The following is a 26,683-nucleotide window of genomic DNA, read 5'->3' as shown; positions in this document are numbered from 1 at the left end:
AGGTGAGCCTAACACTTGCTGTGCACTCATCTACTTTCCATACAGACCTACGCATTGGAAGCGCCCTGTCTCCCCCTTTTCTTTTCATTGGTCTGAGGGTGAAACGCAGAGAAGGACAACTGAATTCCCAGCTTGGAACAGAAAGTCCTCTAAAATCTAGACACAAACTGAACTCCTCTGTCAGATACAATGTTCTCAGGAATCCCGTGCAAGCGAACCACCTGTTGCAAAAACAAGGGCACCAACTCTGAGGAAGATGGCAACTTAGGGAGTGGTACAAGATGGACCATCTTAGAGAATCTATCACAAATCACCCAAATAACAGTCATTCTCTGAGAGACAGGCATATCAGAGATAAAAATCCATTGAAATATGGGTCCATGGCCTCCTGGGCACCGGCAAAGGCATCAACAACCCACTAGAGTGAGAACAAGGTTTAGACCGAGAGCAAGTCCCACAGGACTGCACAAAATTCCTGACATCACGAATCACGAGACAAGGTGGGCCACCAAAAAGACTGACTCACCAAATCTCTAGTACCAAAAATACCTGGATGACCAGCCAATGCAGAGTAATGAACTTCAGACATCACTCTCTTCCTCCACTGGTCAGGAACATACAATTTTCCAATGGGACAATGCTCAGGTTTGTCCTCCTGAAACTCTTCCAGAGCACGTCTCAAATCGGGCGAGATGGCAGAAAGAACTACCCCCTCACCTAAGATGGTAGCAGGTTTGGTCACAACAGGAGAATCAGCAAAGAAACTCCTAGAGAGGGCGTCTGCCTTGACATTCTTAGTGCCCGTAAGAAGAGAGACCACAAAATCAAAACGTGTGAAAAACAGGGCCCACCTAGCCTGTTTAGGATTCAAGCGTTTGGCCGACTCCAGGTAAATCAAATTCTTGTGGTCGGTAAGGACCATGACTTGATGTTTAGCTCCCTCCAACCAATGTCTCCACTCCTCAAATGCCCATTTCATGGCTAACAGTTCCCGATTCCCCACATCATAGTTACGTTCGGATGGGGAGAACTTTCGGGAAAAGAAAGCACAGGGATTCATTTTAGATGTTACAGGATCCTTTTGGGACAAAACAGCTCCTGCAGCAATCTCAGAAGCGTCCACCTCTACCTGAAATGGGAGTGAGACATCAGGTTGCCGCAAAACCGGAGCAGAAGTGAACCTTCGCTTCAGCTCCTGAAAGGAAGAAACAGCCTCCGGAGACCAATTCAGCACATCAGCACTCTTCTTAGTCAAATCAGTCAATGGCTTGGCAATACCAGAAAAATTAGCTATAAATTTACGATAAAAATTAGCAAAACCCAAAAACTTCTGGAGGGCCTTCAAAGAAGTGGGCTGAACCCAATCATAAATGGCCTGTACCTTGACCGGGTCCATTTCAATAGTTGATGGAGACAAAATAAATCCCAAAAATGAAATCCTCTGTACACCAAAAAAGGCATTTCGATCCCTTGACATACAGGGAATTCTCCCTCAAAATCCGGAACACAGTCCGAACATGTTCCACATGAGAGTCCCAATCCTTGGAAAAGATCAAAATATCATCCAGATAGATGATCAAAAATTTATCCACCAAGTCTCGGAAAATATCATTCATGAAGCATTGGAAGACAGAAGGGACATTAGTGAGCCCAAAAGGCATCACCAGGTACTCAAAATGTCCCTCCGGAGAATTAAATGCCATCTTCTATTCATCCCCATGCTTAATGCGAATAAGATTATACGCCCCCTGAGGTCAAGCTTTGTAAACCAGCAAGCACCTTTAACTCTGGAGAATAGATCAGAAATCAGGGGTAACGGATACTGATATTTAACAGTAATTTTGTTAAGGGAACGATAGTCAATACAAGGCCTTAATGACCCATCTTTCTTAGCCACGAAAAAAAAAACAGCACCTAAGGACCCCAGCATAGCCTCATGCTTGGGGACAGATAAATTGAAAAGTCGACCCTTGGGAAATTTACACCCAGGGCTCAGCTCAATTGCACAGTCATAACTCCTATGAGGAGGCAAAGACGCAGACTCATTCTCACTAAATACATCATAAAAATCAGCCAAATAGGAACATCATGCGACTGGGGAGAGGTGGAGAAAACAGGAGCATCACTAAGGGCACACCGACAACCCCAACTCACCACAGACACAGATTTCCAATCCAAAACTGGATTATGGATTTGCAACCAGGGAAACCCCTCAACAATGGTATCATGCAAATTATGCAACACCAAAAATCTGCAATTTTCTTGATGGTCTGGGGCGACCCGCATTACCACCTGGGTCCAAAACTGAGGTTTATTCTTCGCCAAAGGAGTAGCATCAATACCCCTCAAAGGGATAGGCGTCCGCAGAGGTGTCATAGGAAATCCACAACGTTTAGCAAAATCCAAGTCCATCAGGTTCAGAGCTGCTCCCGATCCACAAAAGCCTTAGCGGAAAATGTGGACAGGGAGCAGATCAGAGTAATTGCCAAAAGAAACTTAGGTTGAACACCACCCACAGCAAATGTGTGTGCAAAACGTTTCTCTTGTTTAGGGCAGACAGAAATGATATGCGAGGCATCACCACAGAAGAAACACAGCTTACTACGCCTTCTGAACTCCTGACGCTGCGCCCCAGACAAAACTCTATCACATTGCATAGGTTCTGACATTTGTTCAACAGGTGGCAACACCTCTCGTGCGGTTTTGCGTTCACGCAAACGCCGATCAACCTGAATGGCTAATGACATAGAATCGTCAAGACCAGAGGGAACAGGAAATCCCACCATAGTATCTTTTACAGTTTCTGACAAACCCTTCCGAAAGAGAGCTGCCAAGGCACCATCATTCCAGGTAGTAAGGACCGCCCACTTTCGGAATTTTTGACAGTACAACTCTGCAGAATACTGACCCTGGCTCAATGCCAACAGGGCCTTTTCAGCCTGATCAATAGCATTAGGTTCATCATACAACAACCCCGAGGCTTGAACAAATGCATTCACATTAGTAAGAGTAGGATCATCAGGTTTCAAAGAAAACGCCCAATCCTGGGGATCGTCGCTCAGCAAAGAGATGACAATTTTAACCTGCTGCGCGGAGCTCCCCGACAAGTTAGGCTTCAAGACAAAAAATAATTTACAATTATTCTTAAAATTCAAAAATTTAGACCGATCCCCAAAAAACACATCAGGAGTAGGGATCTTTGGTTCAGCAGCATGTGAATGAGCAAGATAGGCGGAAATTCCCTGCACTTCAGCAGTGAGCTGCTCCACACGATCAGACAATTGCTTCATCTCCATTGAGAAAGAAAAAAAATTCCCCCTGCGGCCTCAGAGACATAGAGGAAAAAATATACACAAAAAAATATATATATTCTGACGAACTCTTTTTTTTTTTTTTTTTTTTTTTTTTTTACAATTCTTTCCTGCTATTTAGTACCCTAGGATCTGCGGTATGGCTGGTGATTCTGTTATGAATGAGTCACCGAAGGAGGAAAAAACAAAAATACAAGCTAAGTCCAGAAAACCGGAGAGGTTGGTAGCTATCGGATTGCACTCAGGTAAATTCTGAAGACAGAGCAAAGAGACAAACTGATCAGAGACAAAAATGGAACTCAGCACACCCCCGACCGGGGATGGCTGAACTCCAAAAAACAAGGTAAACAAAACAAAACTAATAAGTTCAATAGCAGAGCAAAAACTTATCTTTGGGAAGCAGGAATCAGACTGGTCTCCAAGAATCCAGCAGAGAAATCACCAGCGACTCAGAAGGACGTCGGCTGCCTTATATCCAGTCAGCAGTTCCTGTTACCCAGTCATCATCTACCAGAACAGGTGTTTGGTAATCAGCCTCACTACCTTCCTTCACCAGAAGAGGGAGTTCATCAGACATCGACAGTGAAGGGGAAAATGAACTCACAACAGGCCACACACCTGTTCAGGGCAACAGCACTTGCCCGGGTGTGGCAGGTGTTCGCCCTGGGCCTGGGGTGGGGGGGCAGCCCATTTCAGGTGGTTTGAAAAATGGCATATGTTGATGTGTAGGCTGGACTTACAGCTGCTGCAAATGGAGGAACTGGAGAAGTCAGAGGAAGAGGAGGACAAAAGATTTTTTTTCTGGCAACCTATGTGTTATCAGGGGAGGGTGGGACAAAATCTTTTGAAACCCATGCATGGTTCATTTTAATGAAGGTTAGATCATCAACATTTTGGGTCGACAGACGGGTCCTTTTTTCTGTCAGGATTGATTCAGCAGCACTGAAGACTCTTTCAGATAGTACACTACCAGCAGGGCAAGCGAGCTCCTGTAAGGCATATTGTGCCAATTCAGGCCATGTGTCCAGTTTTGAGGCCCAATAATCAAAGGGGAATGACTTGTGAGGGTGAACCTCGATATGGGCGGAGAAGTAGTTTGTAACCATAGTTGACAACTTCTTTCTCCTGTCACTTGCAATCGATTCTGTATTAGGTGTCGTGTGCACAGGACTTAAGAAACCAGACCACAACATGGTCAGGAAACCCCTGTCTCCAACGCCAGTTCGGCTGTGTGCAACACGAGCACCTTTTCCATTTCGGCCACTACGGCTCGTGGGAGAACCAGCTCCACTGCTGTGTGCTGGGAATGCCTCAAACAACCTATTTACCATAGTAGCTTGTTTGTTAGCCAATATAAGCTCTAGGTTCTCCTGTGGCATGATGTTGTGTAATTTGCCTTTATAGCGTGGATCGAGGATGCTGGTCAACCAGTAGTTGTCATCCCTCATCATTTTGGCAATGCAGGGGTCCCTTTTTAGGATCCGGAAGGAATAGTCACACATGTGGGCCAATGTTCCAGGTGTCAATGCTGCACTGCCAGTGGTGGGTGGAGGAGCACTTTCTGGCAAATCCACATCCCTCCAGTCACGCACAAACCTTGTACCTGACCTTGGCACGCCCACATGTTCTCTTACCCCCTGAGAAGCATCCTCCTCCCCAAAATAATCATCCCCCTCATCCTCCTCATCTTCCTCTTCCTCCACCTCGTCCATGCCAGTTCCCTGACCAGACAATGGCTGACTGTCAACAAGGCTTCCCTCCTCCTCCTCCTCCTGTTGCTCCTCAGCTGCAGATGCCTGATCCTTGATGTGCGTCAAAGTTTGCATGAGCAGATGCATAAGTGGTATGCTCATGCTTATGATGATGTCGTCTGCGCTTACCAGCCGTGTGCATTCCTCAAAACACACCCGACAATTCCATGTCTGCCCTCAAACTGCCTGCCCGTGTATCCTCCCACAAAAGCATTACAGCCTACCTCTGTTCGCACAGCCTCTCAACCATGTGCATGGTGGAGTTCCATCTTGTAGCAACATCAATGATTAGGCGGTGCTTGGGGAGGTTGAGTGATCGCTGCAGCTTCTGCATAAAACTGGAGTGGACATTTGAGCGACGGATGTGCGAGCACAGTCTTCGCACCTTATGGAGCCGGGCTGTTAACTCTGGATAATTATTAAGGAAGAACTGCATCACCAGGTTCAAGGTGTGAGCCAGACAAGGTATGTGTGTGAGTTTTGAAAGGGCTATGGCTGCCACAAAATTCCACCCATTATCACTGACTACCTTGCCTGGCTCAAGATGTAGACTGCCCAGCCATGACTCAGTTTGTTGATGCAAGTAGTCGGCCAGTACCTCCACGGTGTGTCTACTGTCGCCCAAAGACATCATTTTTAAAACAGCCTGCTGCCTCTTATCACTAGCTATTCGAGAGTGGGACACCTCGTGTGCAACACTGACAGATGTGGATGGAATGCTCGTGCGACTGCGCTCTGTCGACGAGCTTTCACTTCTGGAGGAGGAGGAGGAGGGTCGAATGCCTACAGCCAACTGTTTCCTATACCGTAGGCTAGGCAACACTGTTCCACCGCCGCTGTCCCCTGTGGAGCCTGCATCCACCACATTAACCCAGTGCGCAGTGATGGACACGTTACGGCCCTGGCCAAGCCTACTGGTCCATGCATGTGATGTGAGGTGCACCTTTCCACTCACTGATTGTTTTAGTGCATGGACAATGCGGTCTTTCACATGTTGGTGGAGGGCAGGGATGACTTTTCGAGAAAAGAAGTGCCGACTGGGTAGGTCATAGCATGGGACAGCGTAGGCCATGAGTTCTCGGAAAGCTTCTCTTTCTACCAAACGGAAGGGCATCAGCTCTAATGAGATCAGTTAGGCAATGTAGGCATTCAAAGCCAGTGTACGTGAATGAGAGGATGAGTACTTTCTTGTCCTACTCAGAGTGTTTGGTAGGGTGAGCTGGACTTGAGAGCTGCATGTGGGGGAACTAGCATTGGACATGACGGACTGAGAAGGGGTTGGTGATGGTGAGGCCTAGATTCAGTGTTTCCTTAGGAAAATATTGTGATTGCCTGACTGGTTTTGCCTAGCGACGACACCTCAACATTTCTTGATGGTGGTGTGCTTATCGGTGGCCTTACAGTGGGGGAAGCGATGGAGCATTGCCGGCTAACTTCAGTTGGAGCAGGTGCACATGTGGTACCTGAGCTTTTGTAGTCCATCCATGCTTGTAAGTGCATGTTGGTTAAATGTCTAAGCATGCAACTGGTATTCAAATTTCTTAGATTTTTCCCTCTTCTAAAGGTCCTTCGGCACTTCTTACAGATAACCTTTGCATCATCAGTAGGATTTTGTTCAAAAAGTGCCACACTGCACTCTTCCTACTATGGTACAAATTTTCAGGGCTTGCACGCTGTACTAATTTGACCATCTGGCCAAGCTGTCCTGCAACTCTTTTAGTTTTCTTGCCAAGTTTTTTGACAGCTACGGGCCTGCCGGATAACCACTGCTGCGACGACGATGCCTGCTGCGGATCCTTCTCCTGTTCTGACCTATTGTCACCAGCACCCTCTTCCCCCAATGGATGCCAATCCGGGTCAGCAACTGGGTCATCCATGACCTTGTCTTCAATGTCATCTGCACCTTCCTCTGTACCTTCCTCTGTGTCACCGTGTAAGGTGGTATAGTATGCGGGAAGGGGCACCTGAGTTTTATCAGGGTCTGATTCGGGCTCAGTAGACTGCAAGGGCAATGTGGGTGCTGTGGGTGAATGTACCAGCAGATTCATCTAGCAGTGTCTGTGCATCAGTGCACTCCATGTCAGATTCATCTTGGACTGGGGAATTCAGGATTTGACTTGATAACCCAGGAATAGTATGCGAAAAGAGTTCCATGGAGTAATCAGAAGTGTGTGCTGCAGCATCCTTCACTTTTGGTGAGGGTGAAGGACACAAGGAAAGGTGTTGTTCCTGACCAGAGGTCTGCACTGACGACTCTGTGCTTGCAGTTTTTGTAACTTCAGAAGAGGAGGCAATAGAGCTGGAGGCTGTTTCGCCAATGTAAGCCAAAACCAGTTCCTGATGCTCCGGCTTTAAAAGTGGTTTACCTACTCCCAGAAAAGGGAACCTTAAAGGCCTTCTTGTGCCAGGCGATGACGCAGGCTAAACACCTCGTGGCTTAGCTGCTATTGTGCTTTTGGCAATAGCAGCAGATGCACCACCATCAGTACCAGCTGCGTCCCCCCACCCACGTCCGCAGCCTCTTCCACCATACTTCCTCATGTTTGGGAAAATGTACCAAATATACCAGCAGAGAAATGGTACTGTATGAGGAGCGTACAGTTGTGTAAGATGTATGTAAAAAGTGAAATCTCTGTATATATTTTGGGAGTCACAGATGCTCACCCAGTATGTATTTGACCGTAATCCAACAAGCAGATATACGGTACTGTATCAGAAGTGTACAGCTGTATACGTTGTTGGTGAAAATGTCAATCTCCGTATATGTCTTTACAGAGTGTCACACACATACGCTGACTCTGTGTAGATGTGACCGTAATAAGAACACCAGATATCCGATACTGTTTGATAATCAGACAGCAGTCAATACGGTGTATGGAGAAATGGAAATGTCTGTATATGTTTTTATGGAGTGTCACACACACACGCTGACTCTGTAAAGATGTGACCGTAATAACTAAGAACACCAGATATGATACTGTTTGATAATCGGACAGCAGTCAATATGGTGTATGGAGAAATGGAAATGTCCGTATATGTATTTACGGAGTGTCACACACACATGCTGACTCGTGGAGATGTGACCATAATAACTTAGAACACCAGATATCCGATACTGTTTGATAATCAGACAGCAGTCAATACGGTGTATGGAGAAATGGAAATTTCCGTGTATGTATTTACGGAGTGTCACACACAGATGCTGACTCTGTGGAGATGAGACCGTAATAACTAAGAACACCAGATATCCGATACTGTTTGATAATCGAACAGCAGTCAATATGGTGTATTGGAGAAATGGAAATGTCCGTATATGTATTTATGGAGTGTCACACACACACGCTGACTCTGTGGAGATGTGACAGTAATAAGAACACCAGATATCCGATGCTGTTTGACAATCAGACTGCTCAATACGGTGTATAAAGAAATGGAAATGTCCGTATATGTATTTAGCATGGAGTGTCACACACACGCTGACTGGGTAGATGGGACAGTAATAAGAACACCAGATATCCGATACTGTTTGATAATCGGACACCTCACTACGGTGTATGTATACAAAAATGTTAATCTCCGTGTATTTCTTTACGGAGTCACACACATATAGCATGTATTTGTCCGTGATACCAGCCGGTACACGGTAGTGTGTGAGGAGCGTACACCTCTATACGGTGCGTGAAAAAATGTACGCTCAGTATCTACTGTGCAGAAAAAAGGAATAAAAGGATTTTTGCTTTTAAAAAAGCAGTCTGCACAGCAGTGTGCAAACAGCAATGCAGCTATCAGGGAGCCTATAAGGCAGCCTAATCACCAACAGAGCTGCTGCACAAAAAAAGTGTGAAAAAATGAAGGATTGGTAACTGTGCAGAAAAAAGGAATAAAAATATTTTTGCTTTTAAAAAAGGACTCTGCACAGCAGTGTGCAAACAGCAATGCAGCTATCAGGGAGCCTTATAAGGCAGCCTAATAACCAACAGAGCTGCTGTACACAAATATAGCCTCCCGTCACTGCACAATATACAGTTGTGTTTTACAGTGACATTCGCTATCAGCACAAGCAATTTTTTTTTCTTTTTCCCTGCCTAAACACTCTCCCTATTGAGAATGATCAGCAGCAACCTCTCCCTATGCTAAGATCGGCAGAAGTAGGATGGCGGTCGGTGGGCACGGCCTTTTATAGCCACTGTGACGCCACACAAAGCCAACCAATCACTTGGATGCCCTTCTCTAAGATGGTGGGGGCTGCTGCCTATGTATTCACGTTGCCCACAGTGTGCGTCCTTGCTGATTGGCTGAGAAAAGGCGCAGGAAACATTGAGGGAAACCTGACTTTGGCGCTCAAGTTGGCAACCTCATGGCCGACCTCACGCTATGGTCGGGTTTCGATCGGCGGAACCCGACTTTAGCAAAAGTCGGCGGATTCTGAATTTGGCCGACCCGTTTAGCTCAACTCTACTGATTGTGGATGCCAGTCCTGTGGGACTGAGTGCTATTTTAGCGCCATACAAGGATGACAATCAAAGTCCCCACATCATTTCTTATGCAAGCAAAAGCCTAGCAAACACTGAAAGAAAATATTCACAACCACAAAAAGAAAGCTTGGCAGTTGTCTGGGGATGTGAACACTTTCACTTATTTCTCTATGGAGCTCCCTTCACCATTGTCACGGATCATAAAGCTCTCCTTACAATTTTTGGAAATTTTCGAGCTAAAATGCCTGCACGGATCGAATGATGGGGTCTACGTCTACAGGACTACAATTATAACATTGTTCACAAACCTGGAAAATATAGCCATCCGGCCGATTATCTCTCAAGACATCCTGTGAATGATGATATACCTGGGCGTTCCTCCATGGAAGAATACATACGATTTGTTGCAGCTCTTGCCGTGCCAAAAGCACTTTCTGTTGATCAGTTTGTGAATACAATAACAAGTGAAAAGACACTCTGTGCCTTAATACAAATCATTCAAAATCGAAGTTGGCATGAAATTCAAAAGGAAAAATTTCCTGATTCTGGAATTGATCTGAAGGAATCAAAACTATTTTCAAATGTACGTGAGGAATTGTAGTCATCCTTCGAGGTACCAAACTGGTTGTACCCAAGGCCTTGCGCAACTTAGGCATACAGATAGCACACAAAGGTCATCTAGGAATTGTAGGTACAAAAAAGTTATTGAGAAAAAAAGTGTGGTTCCCAAATATGGATCAATTAGTGGAAGAGAAGAATAGGCACTGCTACAATTGTCAATTAATTACGCCATCATCAAGGTTAGAGCCACTACAAATGTCTCCGTTACCCACTGCTGTCTGGGAGGAAGTGGCCATCGATATATATGGACCATTACCAAATGGCCAATACATTCTAGTAACAATTGATGAATATTCTAGATACCCTGTTATTTCGTTCATCTCTTCAACGTCTGCTAATAGTGTCATACAAGAACTGGACAACATATTCTCTGCATATGGCATTCCAAGAGTGGTTGAAACAGACAATGGACCTCCATTCAATGGACATATATTTACACAGTGTTCTGAATACTTAGGGTTCAGCCACAGGAAAATCACACCTTGCTGGCAGCAAGCCAATGGAATTGTAGAACGTTTCAAGCGCACTATGGGGAAACGAATCAAGGCAGCTAGTCTGGAGCACACCCCACTGAAACAATCACTATACAAATTCTTGCGCAATTACCGCAATACGCCACAATCCACACTAATGCTGCTCCATCTCATCTAATGTTCAGCAGAACTCTTCGTATATGGATCCCTGATGTGACCAGTCATCCCCTACCAAGTGACTCTTCAGTGCGATCAACAGATTTGTCTAACAAGCAAGCCATGAAACATTATGCAGGCAGAAGGCGAAGGGCACAGCCTAGTGCCATCAAAAGAGGTGATGACGTTATTGTGCGTCAAAGATCAACCAACAAAACCTCAGCTGTATGGTCCGGCAAAATATATTGTTACTGAGAGAAGAGGCAACATGATCACGGCTGAGCGAGATGGACACTCTATAACCTGAAATTCCTCACATTTTAAAATTATACCGCTGGACAATGGTAATGAACTCCCACCAGTAGAAGAGTTGGTACCCGATGGTGGAGAAGGCCAACAAGGGGTAGTTGATCCGTCAGTAATGGACTCCCCCAATGAACCCAGACATTACCCTACACAGGAAAGAAGGGCTCCACCGAGACTTATTGAAGAGATGTAATTAAAATGCCTGATTTGAAATGAACAAGTAAGACAGTACAGACATATGTCTTTTCTTGGATGTTCTTCTTCTTTGTTTTTTCTTTTTCTCTCTTTTCTTTTTCTTCTTTTCACATTGTTGCCTTGTCAATTTTTTTTTTTAATTTGTTAATATATTAAAAAAAAGAAAAAAAGAGGGATGATGTAATGTATAATGATTTGCCTGTCTCTTTAAGAAAGGAAATCTTGTGAATGGAAGGTTATAGACAGGAAGTGGATTGGTGGAGTTTCAGTTTCAGTTTAGCCTGATGAGGGAAATGTGATGCTGTGTGCTGGAGGAAGAACAAGAGGAATAGAGTACAGTTAAAGCGTTCTCTCTTGAATTCCTTATACTGTGTGGACATTACATATACCATGGTGGGCTGTGCTGCTATATACCATGGTGGGCTGTGCTGCTATATACCATGGTGGGATGTGCTGCTATATACCATGGTGGGATGTGTTGCTATATACCAGGGTGGGCTGTGCTGCTATATACCATGGTGGGCTGTTCTGCTATATACCGGGTGTGTTCCTATATACCATGGTGGACTTTGCTGCTATATACCATGGTGGGCTGTGCTGCTATATACCATGGTGGGCTGTGTTACTATATACCATAGTGGGCTGTGCTGCTATATACCGTGGTGGGCTGTGCTGCTATATACAATGGTGGGCTGTGCTGCTATATACCATGGTGGGCTGTGCTGCTATATACCATGGTGGGCTGTGCTGCTATATACCATGGTGGGCTGTGTTGCTATATACCTTGGTGGGCTGTGCTGCTATACACCATGGTGGGATGTGCTGCTATATACGATGGTGGGCTGTGCTGCTATATACCGGGCTGTGTTGCTATATACCATGTGTAATGGTAATGTAAAATATGTATGACTTTTCCGGAACATTCCAGAATCTTCCATTCTCTACCCTACAGATGAGACTTTAGCCTGTCACAGCTGCAGCTTTGTATTTTGTCCCTGCAGCCACTCACCCCCCTGTTCCTCCCCCCTCCTCAGCTCACACACAAAACCAGTCTAATCTGAATTCCCAGTGTGAGCTCCTTCCTGCCTCACAGTGGGGGATCCCTTTGTCTCTGAAACATGTGCTCAGCTATTCTCATAGTCAATAAGGGAGATCTAATCATTTGGTCATAAAATGTGGTGCGTTTATGGTAAAAACATGAAAATTACATTTCTGCGTAGGGCACCAAGCCTGCGTTCTAGCCCATAGTTTTCAAGGTTCTAGCACCCTCAGAATCAGAGAAATGGAGAAATGGATTCCCCCTAAACGGTGTGTCATTATTACTGCATGTTTGGTGTTGAATTATGCCCTTCGACAGGCTAAAGAAAATGAGACTATGTGCATGTTTATACGAGGTACCCTCTGTGAGATATAGGTATTATAAGTGTTGTAGTCAGAATTGTAACTCCAAGAGCAGGGGGAGGACTAACACCAGACCGCCCTGTTATGGTTGGGTCACCGAGGAGGAGAGCAAGACCAGGCTAAGCCACAGGAAACCAGAGAGGTTGGTAACTAAGTGGATTGCAGACCCCTGATCCTATTCACACAACTAGCAGTAGCCGTGGAGCGTGCCTACAATGATCCTAGATGCCTCGGCACAAACGGAGAGCTAAATAAGCCTAAAGCAAGAAAGGGGAAATCTAAACTGCCCCAGAGCAGACCCCAAAGGAATAGATAGCCCCCAAACAGATATTGTCAGTGAGACAAGATGAAAACACAAATGCAGGTAGGAAAATGGACTGAGCAAACAATGGGGCCCACACTGACTAGACAGGACAGGAAAGGAAAGACACTGTCTGCAATCACGCAAAAAAGCCTGCAAAAATGTCCAACACATCTGATAGAAAAATACTGAAGTCGCATGACTTCGCCCACTATATCAGCACTCTGGTATTTTCTGAAAGCAGAGCAAAAAGAGGCCAATCTAATAAGGGACAAAAACAAACTGGCACAAGCAGCAACATATGGATGGTGATTCAGCACAGCCCCAGCTGGAGCTGGCTGACCCACACAACACTGAAATAGACAAAACCAGATCAAATGTGAACAATACCAAAAGAACACTTAGCTGAGAATGCAGGTACTGAGCTGGAAACTAAGACCTCAGGAGGCAGGAAAAAATCAGCAGGGATAGAGGGAGTCGGCTGTCTTAAATCCAGTCTGAAACCCCAGATCTCCAATCGTCCTCCTCATTATCAGGTGGCAAGGCTCTGTTAATCTGATCAGCTCCATTACCTCCAGTAACCACCAGAGGGAGCCCAGAAAGAGAACTTGCAACCCCTCTGTCAATATGACCAGCTCCACTACCTTCAGTAGTAACCAGAGGTAGGCCAGAAAGCAAATTCATAACACCGCCCCTTTTATGTGTTAGGAGTGGCAGTGTTAGGGTCGGTGGAATGCACCAGATATAAATAATAGGAGGTGCGTTCGCCGCCCGGGGTCCACCGTGCGGTAGGTGACAAGACCGCTGCTGAGTAATGGCGGATGCACCGAAAGGTGAGGTACTGCGCTCGGGTTAACGTCACCCGAACGCTAAGTACGGCTCTGTTCACACACAGAGTCGCTAAAACAACAGAGTTTTATGAGGACGCTGGCCCTGTTTACTTCACAGGATACCCAGCGAATGACGCTGCAACCGCAGACACCAAGAACGCTGCAACCGCAGCGCGGCAATAACTATCGCTGCTGAGCGACGGCGCCGGAACGACCGAGCACCGTCGTGCAGGAGGCACAGTGGCGTGTAGCTGGCCACAACCTGGAGCTGACTACCCAACAATCTGTCACCATTCATAATAACCGAGGGAAGGGGTTTCAAATGAGTCAGTCACCAGTCCATGCATCCATCACCATACACACACAGCATAATATGCTACACTAGCGCATGGCCGAGCCGCCATGCGGGCTTTTTATAGCCATGCGCTTCCAGGACCTTCCAGTACTATAGGAAGGACCAATCAGATCCGACATAGGACCTGCACATGTGACCCCTGCTCTCCACTGAGAGGACAAGTTGTGGGCATGCCTAGTAGCACGGCATGAGGACTTAGCCTCGGGAGCAGTTCCCTGCAAAGCAGGTTGCGTCACCATTGCTGCACCAGAGGTCACAGCAACATCCAGGCTCACAGAACGAGTCAGAGGGAGATGCCTGGCCAGCCGAGATTGCTGAGCACGAGTCAGAGCGGTCGGAGAGGAATGGGAGACCGCAGGATGTCTGGCTCTGGATTCCTGCTGTGCAGTGCCAGGAATCCGACGCCTAACATTACCCCCCCTCCTAGGGCCGCCTCACTGCGCTCAAAAGCCGCGATCAGGAGCGGTGCGTGAATGTTTTCCACCGGCTCCCAGGTCCGAGCCTCGGGACCATGACCCTTCCAGTCCACCAAATAAAATTTTTTGCCACGGACAAACTTGCGCCCCACGATGGCATTAACCTCAAACTCGTCAGACGATAAGTCTGATGACCCGGCAGATGGCTCGGAAAACCGGGCCATGTGAACTGGTTTGAGGAGGGACACATGGAACACGTCCGAGATGGCCAAATGTGGGGGAAGAGCCAGACGGTAGACCACCGAGCTAAGTCGCTCAAGGACCTTGAATGGGCCAATGTATCATGGCGCGAACTTGGGCGACTCAACCCGCAGTTTAATGTTTCGGGTAGAGAGCCATACCATGTCGCCAGGGGAGAAGCTTGGAGCAGGACGCCGGTGTGCATCAGCGGAGATCCTCATTCTCTCCTTGGAAGCTCGGATAGCATCCTGGGTGCGATCCCAAATGTCACGTGCCTCCACCGCCCAGTCTGCCACCCTGGAGTCGGTGGAAGACACGGGCATGGGCACAGGAACGCGCGGATGCTGACCATAATTTAGGAGGAATGGGGTTTGACCGGTAGAGTCGGCCACAGCATTGTTCAACGCGAACTCTGCCCACGGCAGCAAGGATGCCCAGTCGTCCTGCCTGGCTGAGACAAAATGTCGAAGATATGTTATCAAGGTCTGGTTGGCTCTCTCTACCAACCCATTCGTCTCGGGATGATAGGCCGAGGAGAGATTCAGCTCAATGCTGAGTAGAGAACAGAGCTCTCTCCAAAACCGGGACGCAAACTGAGGACCTCGGTCACTGACAATCTTGTCCGGCATGCCGTGCAGGCGGAAAACGTGCTTGATGAACAAGACTGCCAGGCCCCGCGCTGATGGTAACCGGGAGAGAGGTACCAGGTGCACCATCTTAGAGAAATGGTCGGTGACAACCCAAATGACCGTGCTGCCGCTGGACTTGGGTAGCCCCACCACAAAGTCCATACCGACCATCTCCCAGGGCCTGTCTGCTATCGGCAGAGGGAAAAGAAGCCCAGCGGGCCGCTGCCGAGAGGACCTATTCCGGGCGCAAGAGACGCATGCCTCAATATAGTCCTTGACGTCACGGGCCATATGTGGCCACCAGTACGTCCTCGCCAAAAGGTCGGAGGTCCGTTTTGTCCCAAAATGTCCACCCACTCTGGACGAGTGAGCCCAAGAGAGGACCTCCGGTCACAGACGGGCAGGGACAAATGTCTTGCCCGGAGGCACAGACTCAAGGGCAACCGGAGCCACAGTCCTCAGGCTTTCGGATGGGACGATCAGCCGAGGCTCCTCCTCCTCTTCCTCCGATGACACCACGGAGCGGGAGAGAGCATCGGCCCGGACGTTCTTCTCCCCGGAGAGAAAGTGAAGGGTGAAATGGAACCGGGAAAAGAACAAGGACCATCTAGCCTGGCGAGAGTTTAGCCGCTGGGCTGTTTGTAAATACACCAAGTTTTTGTGGTCGGTGAACACCTGGAAAGGGTGACGAGCCCCCTCCAGGAGGTGTCTCCACTCCGAGAAGGCCAACTTCATCGCTAGCAACTCCCTGTCCCCGATGGCATAATTCCTCTCCGCCGGTGTGAAGGTCTTGGAGAAAAAGAAGCATGGATGCTTCCGACCTTGCGTGTCCTTCTGGAACAGGACTGCTCCAGCACCGACGGAAGAGGCATCCACTTCCAGAATGAAGGGCTTGTCTACATGGGGGCGATGTAGAATGGGAGCGCTAGCGAAATGGGACTTAATGGTGGAGAAGGCCTTGGAGACCGGTTCCAACCACAACTTGGGATTTGCACCCTTCTTGGTGAGGGCTACCAAGGGTGCTACCAAAGTCGAGAAGTGGGGGATGAATTGGCGATAATAATTTATGAACCCCATAAAGCGCTGCACCGCTTTGAGAGAATGAGGTTCCTACCAATCCATCACCGCCTGTAGCTTGGCAGGATCCATGGCCAATCCCTGGGCCGAGATGATATAGCCCAGGAAAGGCAAGGACTCCTGCTCAAACACACACTTCTCCAACTTGGCATAGAGGGAGTTCGCCCGCAGGTGATCGAAAACTTTGCAAACTTCTCTCCGGTGGGAGTCAATATCTGGAGAGTAGATGAGGATATCATCCAGATAGACTACAACCGAGGTGGTAAGCATATCCCGGAAGATATCGTTCACAAAGTCCTGGAAGACGGCCGGGGCATTACAGAGCCCGAAGGGCATCACCAGGTATTCATAGTGCCCGTCCCTGGTGTTAAATGACGTATTCCATTCATCCCCATCACGGATGCGAATCAGGTTGTAAGCCCCCCGCAGATCAAGTTTGGAAAATACCCTCGCTCCTCGTAGCCTATCAAACAGTTCTGATATCAGGGGAAGTGGATATTTATTCTTAACGGTGATGGCGTTAAGACCCCTGTAATCAATGCAAGGACGTAGTTCCCCACTCTTCTTCTGGACGAAGAAGAATCCCGCCCCCGCTGGTGACACTGACTTCCTAATGAATCCTCTTGCCAGATTCTCCCTGATGTACGAGACATGACCTCAGTCTCCGGGAGAGATAGGGGATAGACTCGACCCCGGGGAGGCTCAGCACCAGGCAAGAGGTCAATAGGACAGTCATAGGGGCGATGCGGTGGAAGGGTCTCCGCCGCCTTTTTGGAGAACACGTCTGCATACTGCCGATAGTGTTTGGGGAGCGAGGAGAGATCAGCGGGAACCTCGGTGGAGGCAACCTGAATGCACTCCCTCAGACATCTACCCTCACATGACTTACTCCACCCAATAATCCTCCCTGAGGACCACTCTATATGGGGGGAGTGATACCGCAGCCAGGGAACCCCTAGAAGTACCTGGTCAATACCCTCGGGCATGACGAGGAGGGGTATCGTCTCCTGATGAGACGGAGCCACAGAGAGTACCAAGGGGACGGTCTGGTGAGTTATCTGTGAGGGTAGAGTGGTGCCGTTTACCACTCTGATGGTGACTGGTGTAGACATCATAACCAGAGGTATAGCGTGCCGTTGGGCAAAGGCTGACGACATAAAATTGCCCTCCGCCCCGGAATCCACGCAAACCTCCACCGCCAGAGTGGAATAATTAAACCCAAGAGTCCCCTTAAAGGACAGCTTGGAGGAAAACGTCGCTGGCTTTAGTGCGCCTCCTCCTACGGCCACTAGGCGCGAGCGTTCTCCCTGCTGCTGTGGGCACCGGTTGGCGAGGTGACTGGCCTGCCTACAAATATGACAGCTCACAGGAGCTCGAGCGGACCGGAGTCTAGATCCCTCACGGGAAGCCCCCTGACGCTCGGACGCCCGATCGGGGGATTCCAGAGGTCTAGAAAAACAAGGTGCCAACCTAAACCTCTGCTTACACTGGTCCCGTTCCAACCTTCGCTCGATGAAGCGAAGATCGATTCGGGTGGAGACAGAGATAAGCTCCTCCAGTGTAGCGGGAATCTCCCTGGTGGCCAGAGCGTCCCTCACATGGCCAGCCAAACCTCTCCAGAACGCCGGAATGAGGACCTTATCTGGCCACTCTAATTCTGAGGCCAGCGTCCGGAACTGGATGGCGAAGTGACTGACCATGGACGAGCCCTGTGACAGTGCCAGCAGCCGGAGCGCGGTGTCATGGGTGACTCGTGGTCCCAGGAAGACCTGTTTCAGAGTGTCTAAGAACCGCGAAGCACCCTGCACCACATGATCACCACGCTCCCACAGCGGTGTGGCCCACTCCAAAGCCCTGCCCGACAGAAGGGAAATAATAAATCCCACTTTAGCCCGCTCGGAGGGGAATCGGGCGGCCAGCAGCTCCAGCTGTATAGAGCACTGGCTTACGAAACCCCTACAAGCTGCACTATCACCCGAGAACTTTTCGGGCAGCGGGAGGTGGGACAAAGTCGGGGCAGGGATGGCAGTGGTCACACGGGAAACAGCCTCTGTGGCTGCCTGAACAGCGACTGCAGTAACATTCACAGCTGAGGCTGAACGCTCGAGAGCCGCCAACCTGCCCTGCAGCTGCCGGATGTGCTGCAGCAGTCGCTGTTCATCCGCCATTACTAGCCAGACCCTGGCGCTAGTGTAATGTTAGGGTCGGCGGAACGCACCAGATATAAATAATAGGAGGTGCGTTCGCCGCCCGGGGTCCACCGTGCGGTAGGTGACAAGACCGCTGCTGAGTAATGGCGGATGCACCGAAAGGTGAGGTACTGCGCTCGGGTTAACGTCACCCGAACGCTAAGTACGGCTCTGTTCACACATAGAGTCGCTAAAACAACAGAGTTGTATGAGGACGCTGGCCCTGTTTACTTCACAGGATACCCAGCGAATGACGCAACCGCAGACGCCAAGAACGCTGCAACCGCAGCGCGGAAATAACTATCGCTGCTGAGCGATGGCGCCGGAACGACCGAGCACCGTCGGACGCTAGTGTGTCGTGCAGGAGGCACAGTGGCGTGTAGCTGGCCACAACCTGGAGCTGACTACCCAACAATCTGTCATCATTCGTAATAACCGAGGGAAGGGGTTTCAAATGAGTCAGTCACCAGTCCATGCATCCATCACCATACACACACAGCATAATATGCTACACTAGCGCATGGCCGAGCCGCCATGCGGGCTTTCTATAGCCATGCGCTTCCGGGACCTTCCAGTACTATAGGAAGGACCAATCAGATCCGACATAGGACCTGCACATGTGACCCCTGCTCTCCACTGAGAGGACAAGTTGTGGGCATGCCTAGTAGCACGGCATGAGGACTTAGCCTCGGGAGCAGTTCCCTGCAAAGCAGGTTGCGTCACCATTGCTGCACCAGAGGTCACAGCAACATCCAGGCTCGCAGAACGAGTCAGAGGGAGATGCCTGGCCAGCCGAGATTGCTGAGCACGAGTTAGAGCGGTCGGAGAGGAATGGGAGACCGCAGGATGTCTGGCTCTGGATTCCTGCTGTGCAGTGCCAGGAATCCGATGCCTAACAGGCAGAAGACACTAAATAAAAAATAAAGTGCCTTCGCCACCCGGGGTCCACCGTGCGGTGGATGGAAAAACCGCTGCTAGAGAGGCAGAACACTAAGGTGGTAATGTGCACAAGGGTTTAGACAACACCCAGTGCACTAAATCAAGCTCTGTTATACTCACAGAGCTGCAGGCAAATAAGCTTAAATTAACCGCTGAGTCTGTTCAGCGTCACAGACTCACAGCGATACAGTCGCGGTATTTGCGGGCACAGGAGTAGCCTTAAACAGCAGGACTACTCCGTCTAGACCTACCATCAACTAAGATGTGAAGTGTCGCAACCGCGGACGCAGAGAAAAGCTGCAACTGCAGCGTGGCAAGAACTGATCTGCTGGCGCAATGCAGACACTAAGCTGCTGAGCAAGATGGAGCATATGCACGCTAGCGTTGCTACTGGCTGAACCCAAACACTCACACAATCGTATTATCAGAGGGAAGGGGTTTCTTAATAAGTCAGTCACCAGTCCAAGCATCCACCATCTTACATTCAGCTGCAAGTATGAAATACTAGCGCATGGTGAAACAGCCATGCGTGCTTTTTATACCAAACGGGACCTTCCGGAAATCTCCAAGGCTCCAGGAGGAGCCAATAGGATTAGACACAGGACCTGAGCATGTGACTCCCGAACTCCAATGTGAGCTCGTCCCATGAGCATGCTTAGTGGAGGGAACAGAGGACTTAGCCTCTGGAGAGAGTTGCCGCAAGGCACTCTCCTCTGCAATCTCCTCTACTGCAGATGAAACGCAGGAGACTGCAGCATGTAAGGGTCTAGATTTCATCATAGGGAAGGAAGAAATCAGACTCCTAACATTATGATGTCAGAACCCAGGACTATAGAGTGCACTCACTCAGTTGGGAGGTCATTCTTGCTGGAGATTTCGTGCTGCTAGGATCCCAGATGCAGAGAGACGTCTGGCCCCGCCTCCCCACATGGTTAGCCTAAGTCCATCTAAGCAAATGTAAGTGTTAATCTCTGTTTTAATCCCATTTATTTTATATTTGCATTGTACATATCTAATGTCTCAGCATCATAAAATCTTTTATCTCTGTAAACACTGCCTGCCTTTTTGGGAATAAATTATAAAACTTATTAGCTCTGTCTCCATGCTCTAAAAATGAATTTGCGTGCCTTTAAGATAATTACACTACTGAATTGAGTTGGCTTCGAACCCCTCTATTAAGTTTAAATCTTAATAAGAGAAAATCTGGAGCTGGTGGCGGTGAAGTGTGGTCTGGGTCCCAGGTACTGCTGACTGTGAAGGAAGGGAATTTTATAAGCTAATTGGGTGGCTGTGGCCAGAGCATTTATAATTCCCCCGCTGCAGCGTGCCGGGTGGCCAGTCCTCATTGAAGCAGCCGGCCGGCGACCAATTATCCCAGGTGTAGTTCCCTGACTGACCTGCGGGTAAGGGGGGTGCCGGAGAGCTGCGAGTTCCAAAGTGGAGCTGAAAAGTGGGATATACAAAAATCCCCGCAGTTCATGAAATATTGTTAGCAGTGGTGGGACATCCAAAATAACCCCCCTGTGATAAATTGTTAGGGCAAGATTAGCTTGCTGTTTTTATCACATGGTGCCAGCAGTGGGATAACTAACTGTGCCTGTGATAGCCGTGTGTCGGCAGTGCATTGCATCCCTCCATCCATGACATATCGGTGTCAGTGGGTGGGATCGTGACACCATGGTGGGCTGTGCTACTATATACCATGGTGGGCTGTGCTGCTATATACCATGGTGGGCTGTGGTGCTACATACCATGGTGGGCTGTGCTGCTATATACCATGTTGGGCTGTGCTGCTATATACCATGGTGGGCTATGCTGCTATATACCATGGGGGGGACATTTTACATTATATTCTATGGGGGAGGCTGTGTTATGTAATATGGGGGGTACATTATATTCCATGGGGGAGGTTGTGTTATATACTATGTGGGGCAACATTTTATTCTATGGGGAGGTGGGCTGTATTATATTTTATTTGGGGCTACATTATATTCTATGGGGGAGCTGTATTATATTTATTATATTCTATGGGGGGTGATTGCATCATACTCTATGAGGAGGCTACATTATACTATATGAGGAGGCTACATTGTATTCTATGTGGGGCTGCATTATATTGTATTATACTTTATGAGGGGGCTACATTATATTCTATGGGGGCTGCATTATACTATATGAGGAGGGGTACTTTGTATTCTATGGAGGGGCTACATTATACTACATGAGGGGGGGCAGCATTATATTCTATGGGGGGTTACATTATATTCTGTGTAGTGGCTGCATTATACTCTGTGGGGTAGCTGCATTATTCTCTAAGGGGTGGCTGCATTATACTATAAGAGGGGGGCTGCATTATATTCTATGCGCAGTTACATAATTCTCTGTGAGGTGACTGCATTATGCTCTATGGGGTGGCTGCATTATACTATATGTGGGCTGCATTATACTGTATCGAGGACTATGGGGCATACTTTATATGAAGAACTATGGGGTGCATTATACTATGGGAAGTGAATTGTGCTACATGGATGACTATGGCGGTGCATTATACTATATGGAGCACTATGAGGAGTGTATTATACTATATGGAGGACTGAGCAGTGTATTTTAATAAATGGAGGACTATGAGGAGTGTATAATACAATATGGAGGACTATGGGGCACATTATATGGAGGACTATGGGATGTAAACTGTAGATGTGCTGCTGATAACATGATACTGTATGGTGATCTGTTAGTGATCCATTAGTGATTTTCTATCCCCATCACTCTTCCTCAGATGGTGGATCGAGGGCGGGAAACAAGTGTTGAAAGATTTCAATATTGTCGATCACTCTCATTTAGCGACCTGAACTCAGCACATGTAAACATAACCGAAATGCTTCTGTGTGATGTGCAATATGTTAGCATTTTGGGCCCCATTTTAAACTCTGCCTAGGGCCCCACTTTACCTAAAACCGGCCCTGAGAACGGGATAGGGTATCGGCACATAAATTATTCTCCTCAGAGAGAAAATGGAGGGTGAAGTTAAACCGGGAGAAGAATAAGGACCACCTAGCCTTGTGAGAATTCAGCTGTTGAGCCGTCTGCAAATAGAGCAGAATTTTGTGGTCCACAAATACTTGGAAGGGATATCAAGCTCCCTCTAGGAGATGTCTCCACTCTGAGAAAGCCAACTTCATGGCCAGTCCCCAATGGAATAATTACTCTTCGCCGGTATTAAGGTCGAAAAGAAAAGCAAGGGTGTTTCCGACTGTGAGCATCCTTCTGATATAGGACTGCTCCCGCACAGACGGAAGGGGCATTCGCCTCCACCACCTCCAGGATGTAAGGCTTATCCACATCAAGCGGATGTAGCATGTGAGCCCTTGTGAAGTGGGACTTCAAAGAAGTAAAAACCTTGGAGACCTCCTCAGACCACTGCTTGGTGTTAGCTCCCTTCTTGGTGACGGCTATCAGAGGGCCTGCTAGGGTAGAAAAGTGAGGGGTGAACTGGCGATAATAGTTGATAAACCACATAAAACCCTGCACCACTTTAAGGGAATGGGGCTCTTTCCAGTTCATCACAGACTCCAGTTTAGCAGGATCCATGGCTAACCACTTGGCTGAAATAATATACCTCAGAAAAGGCTCAAACACACACACACTTGTCCAACTTGGAGAAAAGGGAATTGTCGCGTAGAAGTTCGAAGACTCTTCAGACATCTCTTCTGTGAGTATCAATATCTGGAGAGTAAATAAGTATATCATCCAGATCTACTACTACCAAGGTGGATAACAACTCCCAAAAGATGTCATTAACAAAGTCCTGGAAGACGGCGGGAGCATTACAGAGACCCAACGGCATTACCAGATACTCATAGTGACCGTCCCGAGTATTAAATGCAGTCTTCTGTTTATCCCCTTCTAGAATACATATTAAGTTATAAGCGCCACGCTGATCCATCTTAGAAAACACCCTAGCACCCTGCAGTCTATCTTAGAGCTCCGAGATTAGTGGCAAAGGGTATTTGTTTTTGATGGTGATGGCATTCAACCCCCTATAGTCAATGCATGGATGAAGTTCCCCATTCTTCTTCTGGACAAAGAAGAACCCAACCCCAGCAGGAGACACTGACTTCCTTATGAACCCTCTCACCAGATTCTCCTTGATGTATTCAGATATAGCCTCTGTCTCTGGGAGAGATAAAGAGTAGACACGCCCAAAAGGAGGCTCTGCCCCCGGAATGAGGTCTATAGGATAATCATAAGGGCTATGGGGAGGAAGAGTCTTCACGGCCTTTTTAGAAAACATGTCCGCATATTGCCATTAATGCTTAGGAAGAGAGGTTAGATTTGTAGTGAACTCAGGTGACCTTACCAGAACTTGGGCACTCAGACTCTGTCCCTCACACGACCTACTCCATCCCAGTATGCTCCCAGTAGCCCAGTCAATGTGAGGTGAATATCGGCGCAACCAAGGTATGCTTATCAGTACCTTGTCAATACCCTCGGGAATGACCAACAAAGAAATTATCTCCAGATGTCTAGGAGAAATTATGAGAGTAAGCAGAATGGTCTGATGAGTGAATTGAGAGGATAGCGCAAACCGATTTACCACCCAGATGGTGATCGTCTTTGGAAACATCAATAAAGGTATTGCGTGCCAATGAGCAAAGGCGGAAGACATAAAATTACCCTCAGCCCCGGAGTCCACGCAAACCTCCGTAGTGTGAGTGGTCGATCTGTAAGACAGTTGCCTTGAAAGTTAATTTGGAAGACATATCTGCTGTGTCTAGTGAGCCTCCTCCTATAGCCACTAAATGCGGTAGTTTCCTTGCTGCTTGGGACACCTGTTGGCGTCATGGCCTGCCTGCCTACAAACATGGCAGGTCGGGTGTGGATGAACAAAAAGGACATAGGTTCCACTCGAAATACCTCCATGGCTTCCACAGGCTCACTAGTCTGAGCTGAAGATTCCAAAGGATTGGTAAAATTTGGGGCCAACCAAATCCTTTGTCTACACTGGGCTCGCTCCAACCTTCGTTCGGCATGCCGAATATCGATTCGAGTGGACACCGATATTAAGTCCTCCAGTGTAGTAGGAATCTCCCTAGTGGCCAGAGCATCCTTTACAAGATCAGCAAGGAACCTCCAGAATATGGGGATTAGGACCTTTTCGGGCCACTCCAACTCGATTGCTGTAGTCCAAAATTGGATGGCAAACTGGCTGACCATGGAAGAGCCCTGGGTTAAAACCAAGTGTTGAAGCGCGGCGTCATGAGTAACTCGAGGTCCCAAAAAGACCTGTTTCAGGGCACTCAGAAAGCAAGAGACGTTCTGATCCACCTGATCATTACACTCTCACAGCGGCGTAGCCCACTCCAACGCCCAGTCCGTCAATAGGGAGACCACAGATCCCACCTTGGCCTGCTCAGATGGGAAGTGTGACGCCAGTAGCTCCCAATGAATGGTACACTGGTTCATGAATCGCCTGCAAGCCTTGCTGCTCCCCGAGAACCTAGCGGATAGGGGGAAATGCGAGAAAGACAGAACAGGAGTTGCAGCGGGCACTCTGTAGCAGCCTCACTGGCTGCTTGTGCCGCTACTGTGGTAGCATCCACTGTGAAGTCATGCGCTCAAGAGCGGACAACCTGCCCTCCAGCTGCTGGATATACTGCTGCAGACGCGGCTCATCTGCCATTACTAGCCAGACCCTGGCACTAGTATACTGTAAGGGTTTGTGGATCGCACTAGATATAAATTATGATAAATTGTGATCGCAACCCAGGGTCCACCAGGCAGTGATGTTAAACTGCAGCTAGTGAACAATGGCAGAGCAAGGCTGAGAGCGAGAACTCTAAACACATTGAGTTAAACATCACTTAGTGTAAACCGAGCGCAAAGTACCTAGCTCTGTTACTCTACTGAGTGGTACTGTACAGCAGTGCACTTAGAGCTCTACCCTGTTAGACAGAGTAAAGAAATAATGACGCTAGTTGGGGTCCCTATGGCTACGCCCCAGGGAAGTCTAGGTTGTGCTTGCTCTGAAACTCAGCTGTGCTAACCGCACACACAACCAGAATCATATGCTAAGCCATGCAGGAGTTCCCACCCTACACTGCGTGCCTAGACACTCAATTGCCATTATACATGTAGTAGCGGCACACGTGCACACAGAGTTGTAGTGTGTCCACTCGCACAACACAAATGATAGTAGTGTAAAAGAGGGAGATTCATTGGATGCAGTGAAAAGCCGGAGGCAGAGAAGGGGTTAACAGGATTTACTGAACAGGAAATTAAACAAGGAATACTCCACGCAGGGAGGCAAGACTAGCAACGTCAATGATGAGAATTGCACACAAACACAATGCTCGAGAGAAAAATATACAAAACCAAGGTAACTTATCGCTTGCAGTTCTTGCAGGGTAAAGGCTGGAAAATCTCCCAATGGAGAAGCAAATTGTGGACAGTCTCTGGCTCTGTTACGGAGGTACAAGGAGCACTGTGTCCTGACGGTGACTGCGGCAGCAGGTGGTCCTATGGAGTAGTCTCTAGGAATGGAGCAAGTCAGCTTATCTGCAACTGCAGGCGGGGAAGAGCTATCCAAAAAAACAGGATCAGGAGTAAGCTCAGTCGTGACACAGTCAATTTTAGAGTAAGTACACCAGGGAATGAATGGCGTGGGGTTAGCAGTCGGAGCAGCGGAGAGGGAGCCAACCTTCTCCTGTCGCTTTCCCGCCAAGTCTCTCCTGTTCCCATGCCCAATCCTTTTTATATTCCCCCACACCCTGCTGTTCAGCGTGAAGGTCCTTCCCTCCCAGAAGAACCCTCCCCCAGCAACAGTGGTGACAGTCCTGATAGTTCCGGCCTCAAAGGGCACCAGGAACCACTGACGCTGTCTCTGCTCATCTTCTTACACCCCCTCTCTTTTCACTCACCATTCCATGGGCGAGGCATCCTGAACATCATTAGATAGCTGTTTGGCTGTTCCAGCGGTTTGCCGCCAAATAAACTGATTCTGATTGTAACGATTAGG

Source organism: Dendrobates tinctorius, unplaced genomic scaffold (genome assembly GCF_039654945.1).
Source record: "Dendrobates tinctorius isolate UK_male_01 unplaced genomic scaffold, ASM3965494v1 ptg000012l, whole genome shotgun sequence".
In the NCBI taxonomy this organism is placed as follows: domain Eukaryota; kingdom Metazoa; phylum Chordata; class Amphibia; order Anura; family Dendrobatidae; genus Dendrobates; species Dendrobates tinctorius.
The sequence above is the reverse complement of the archived record's forward strand: the minus strand, read 5'-3'. Positions refer to the sequence as shown.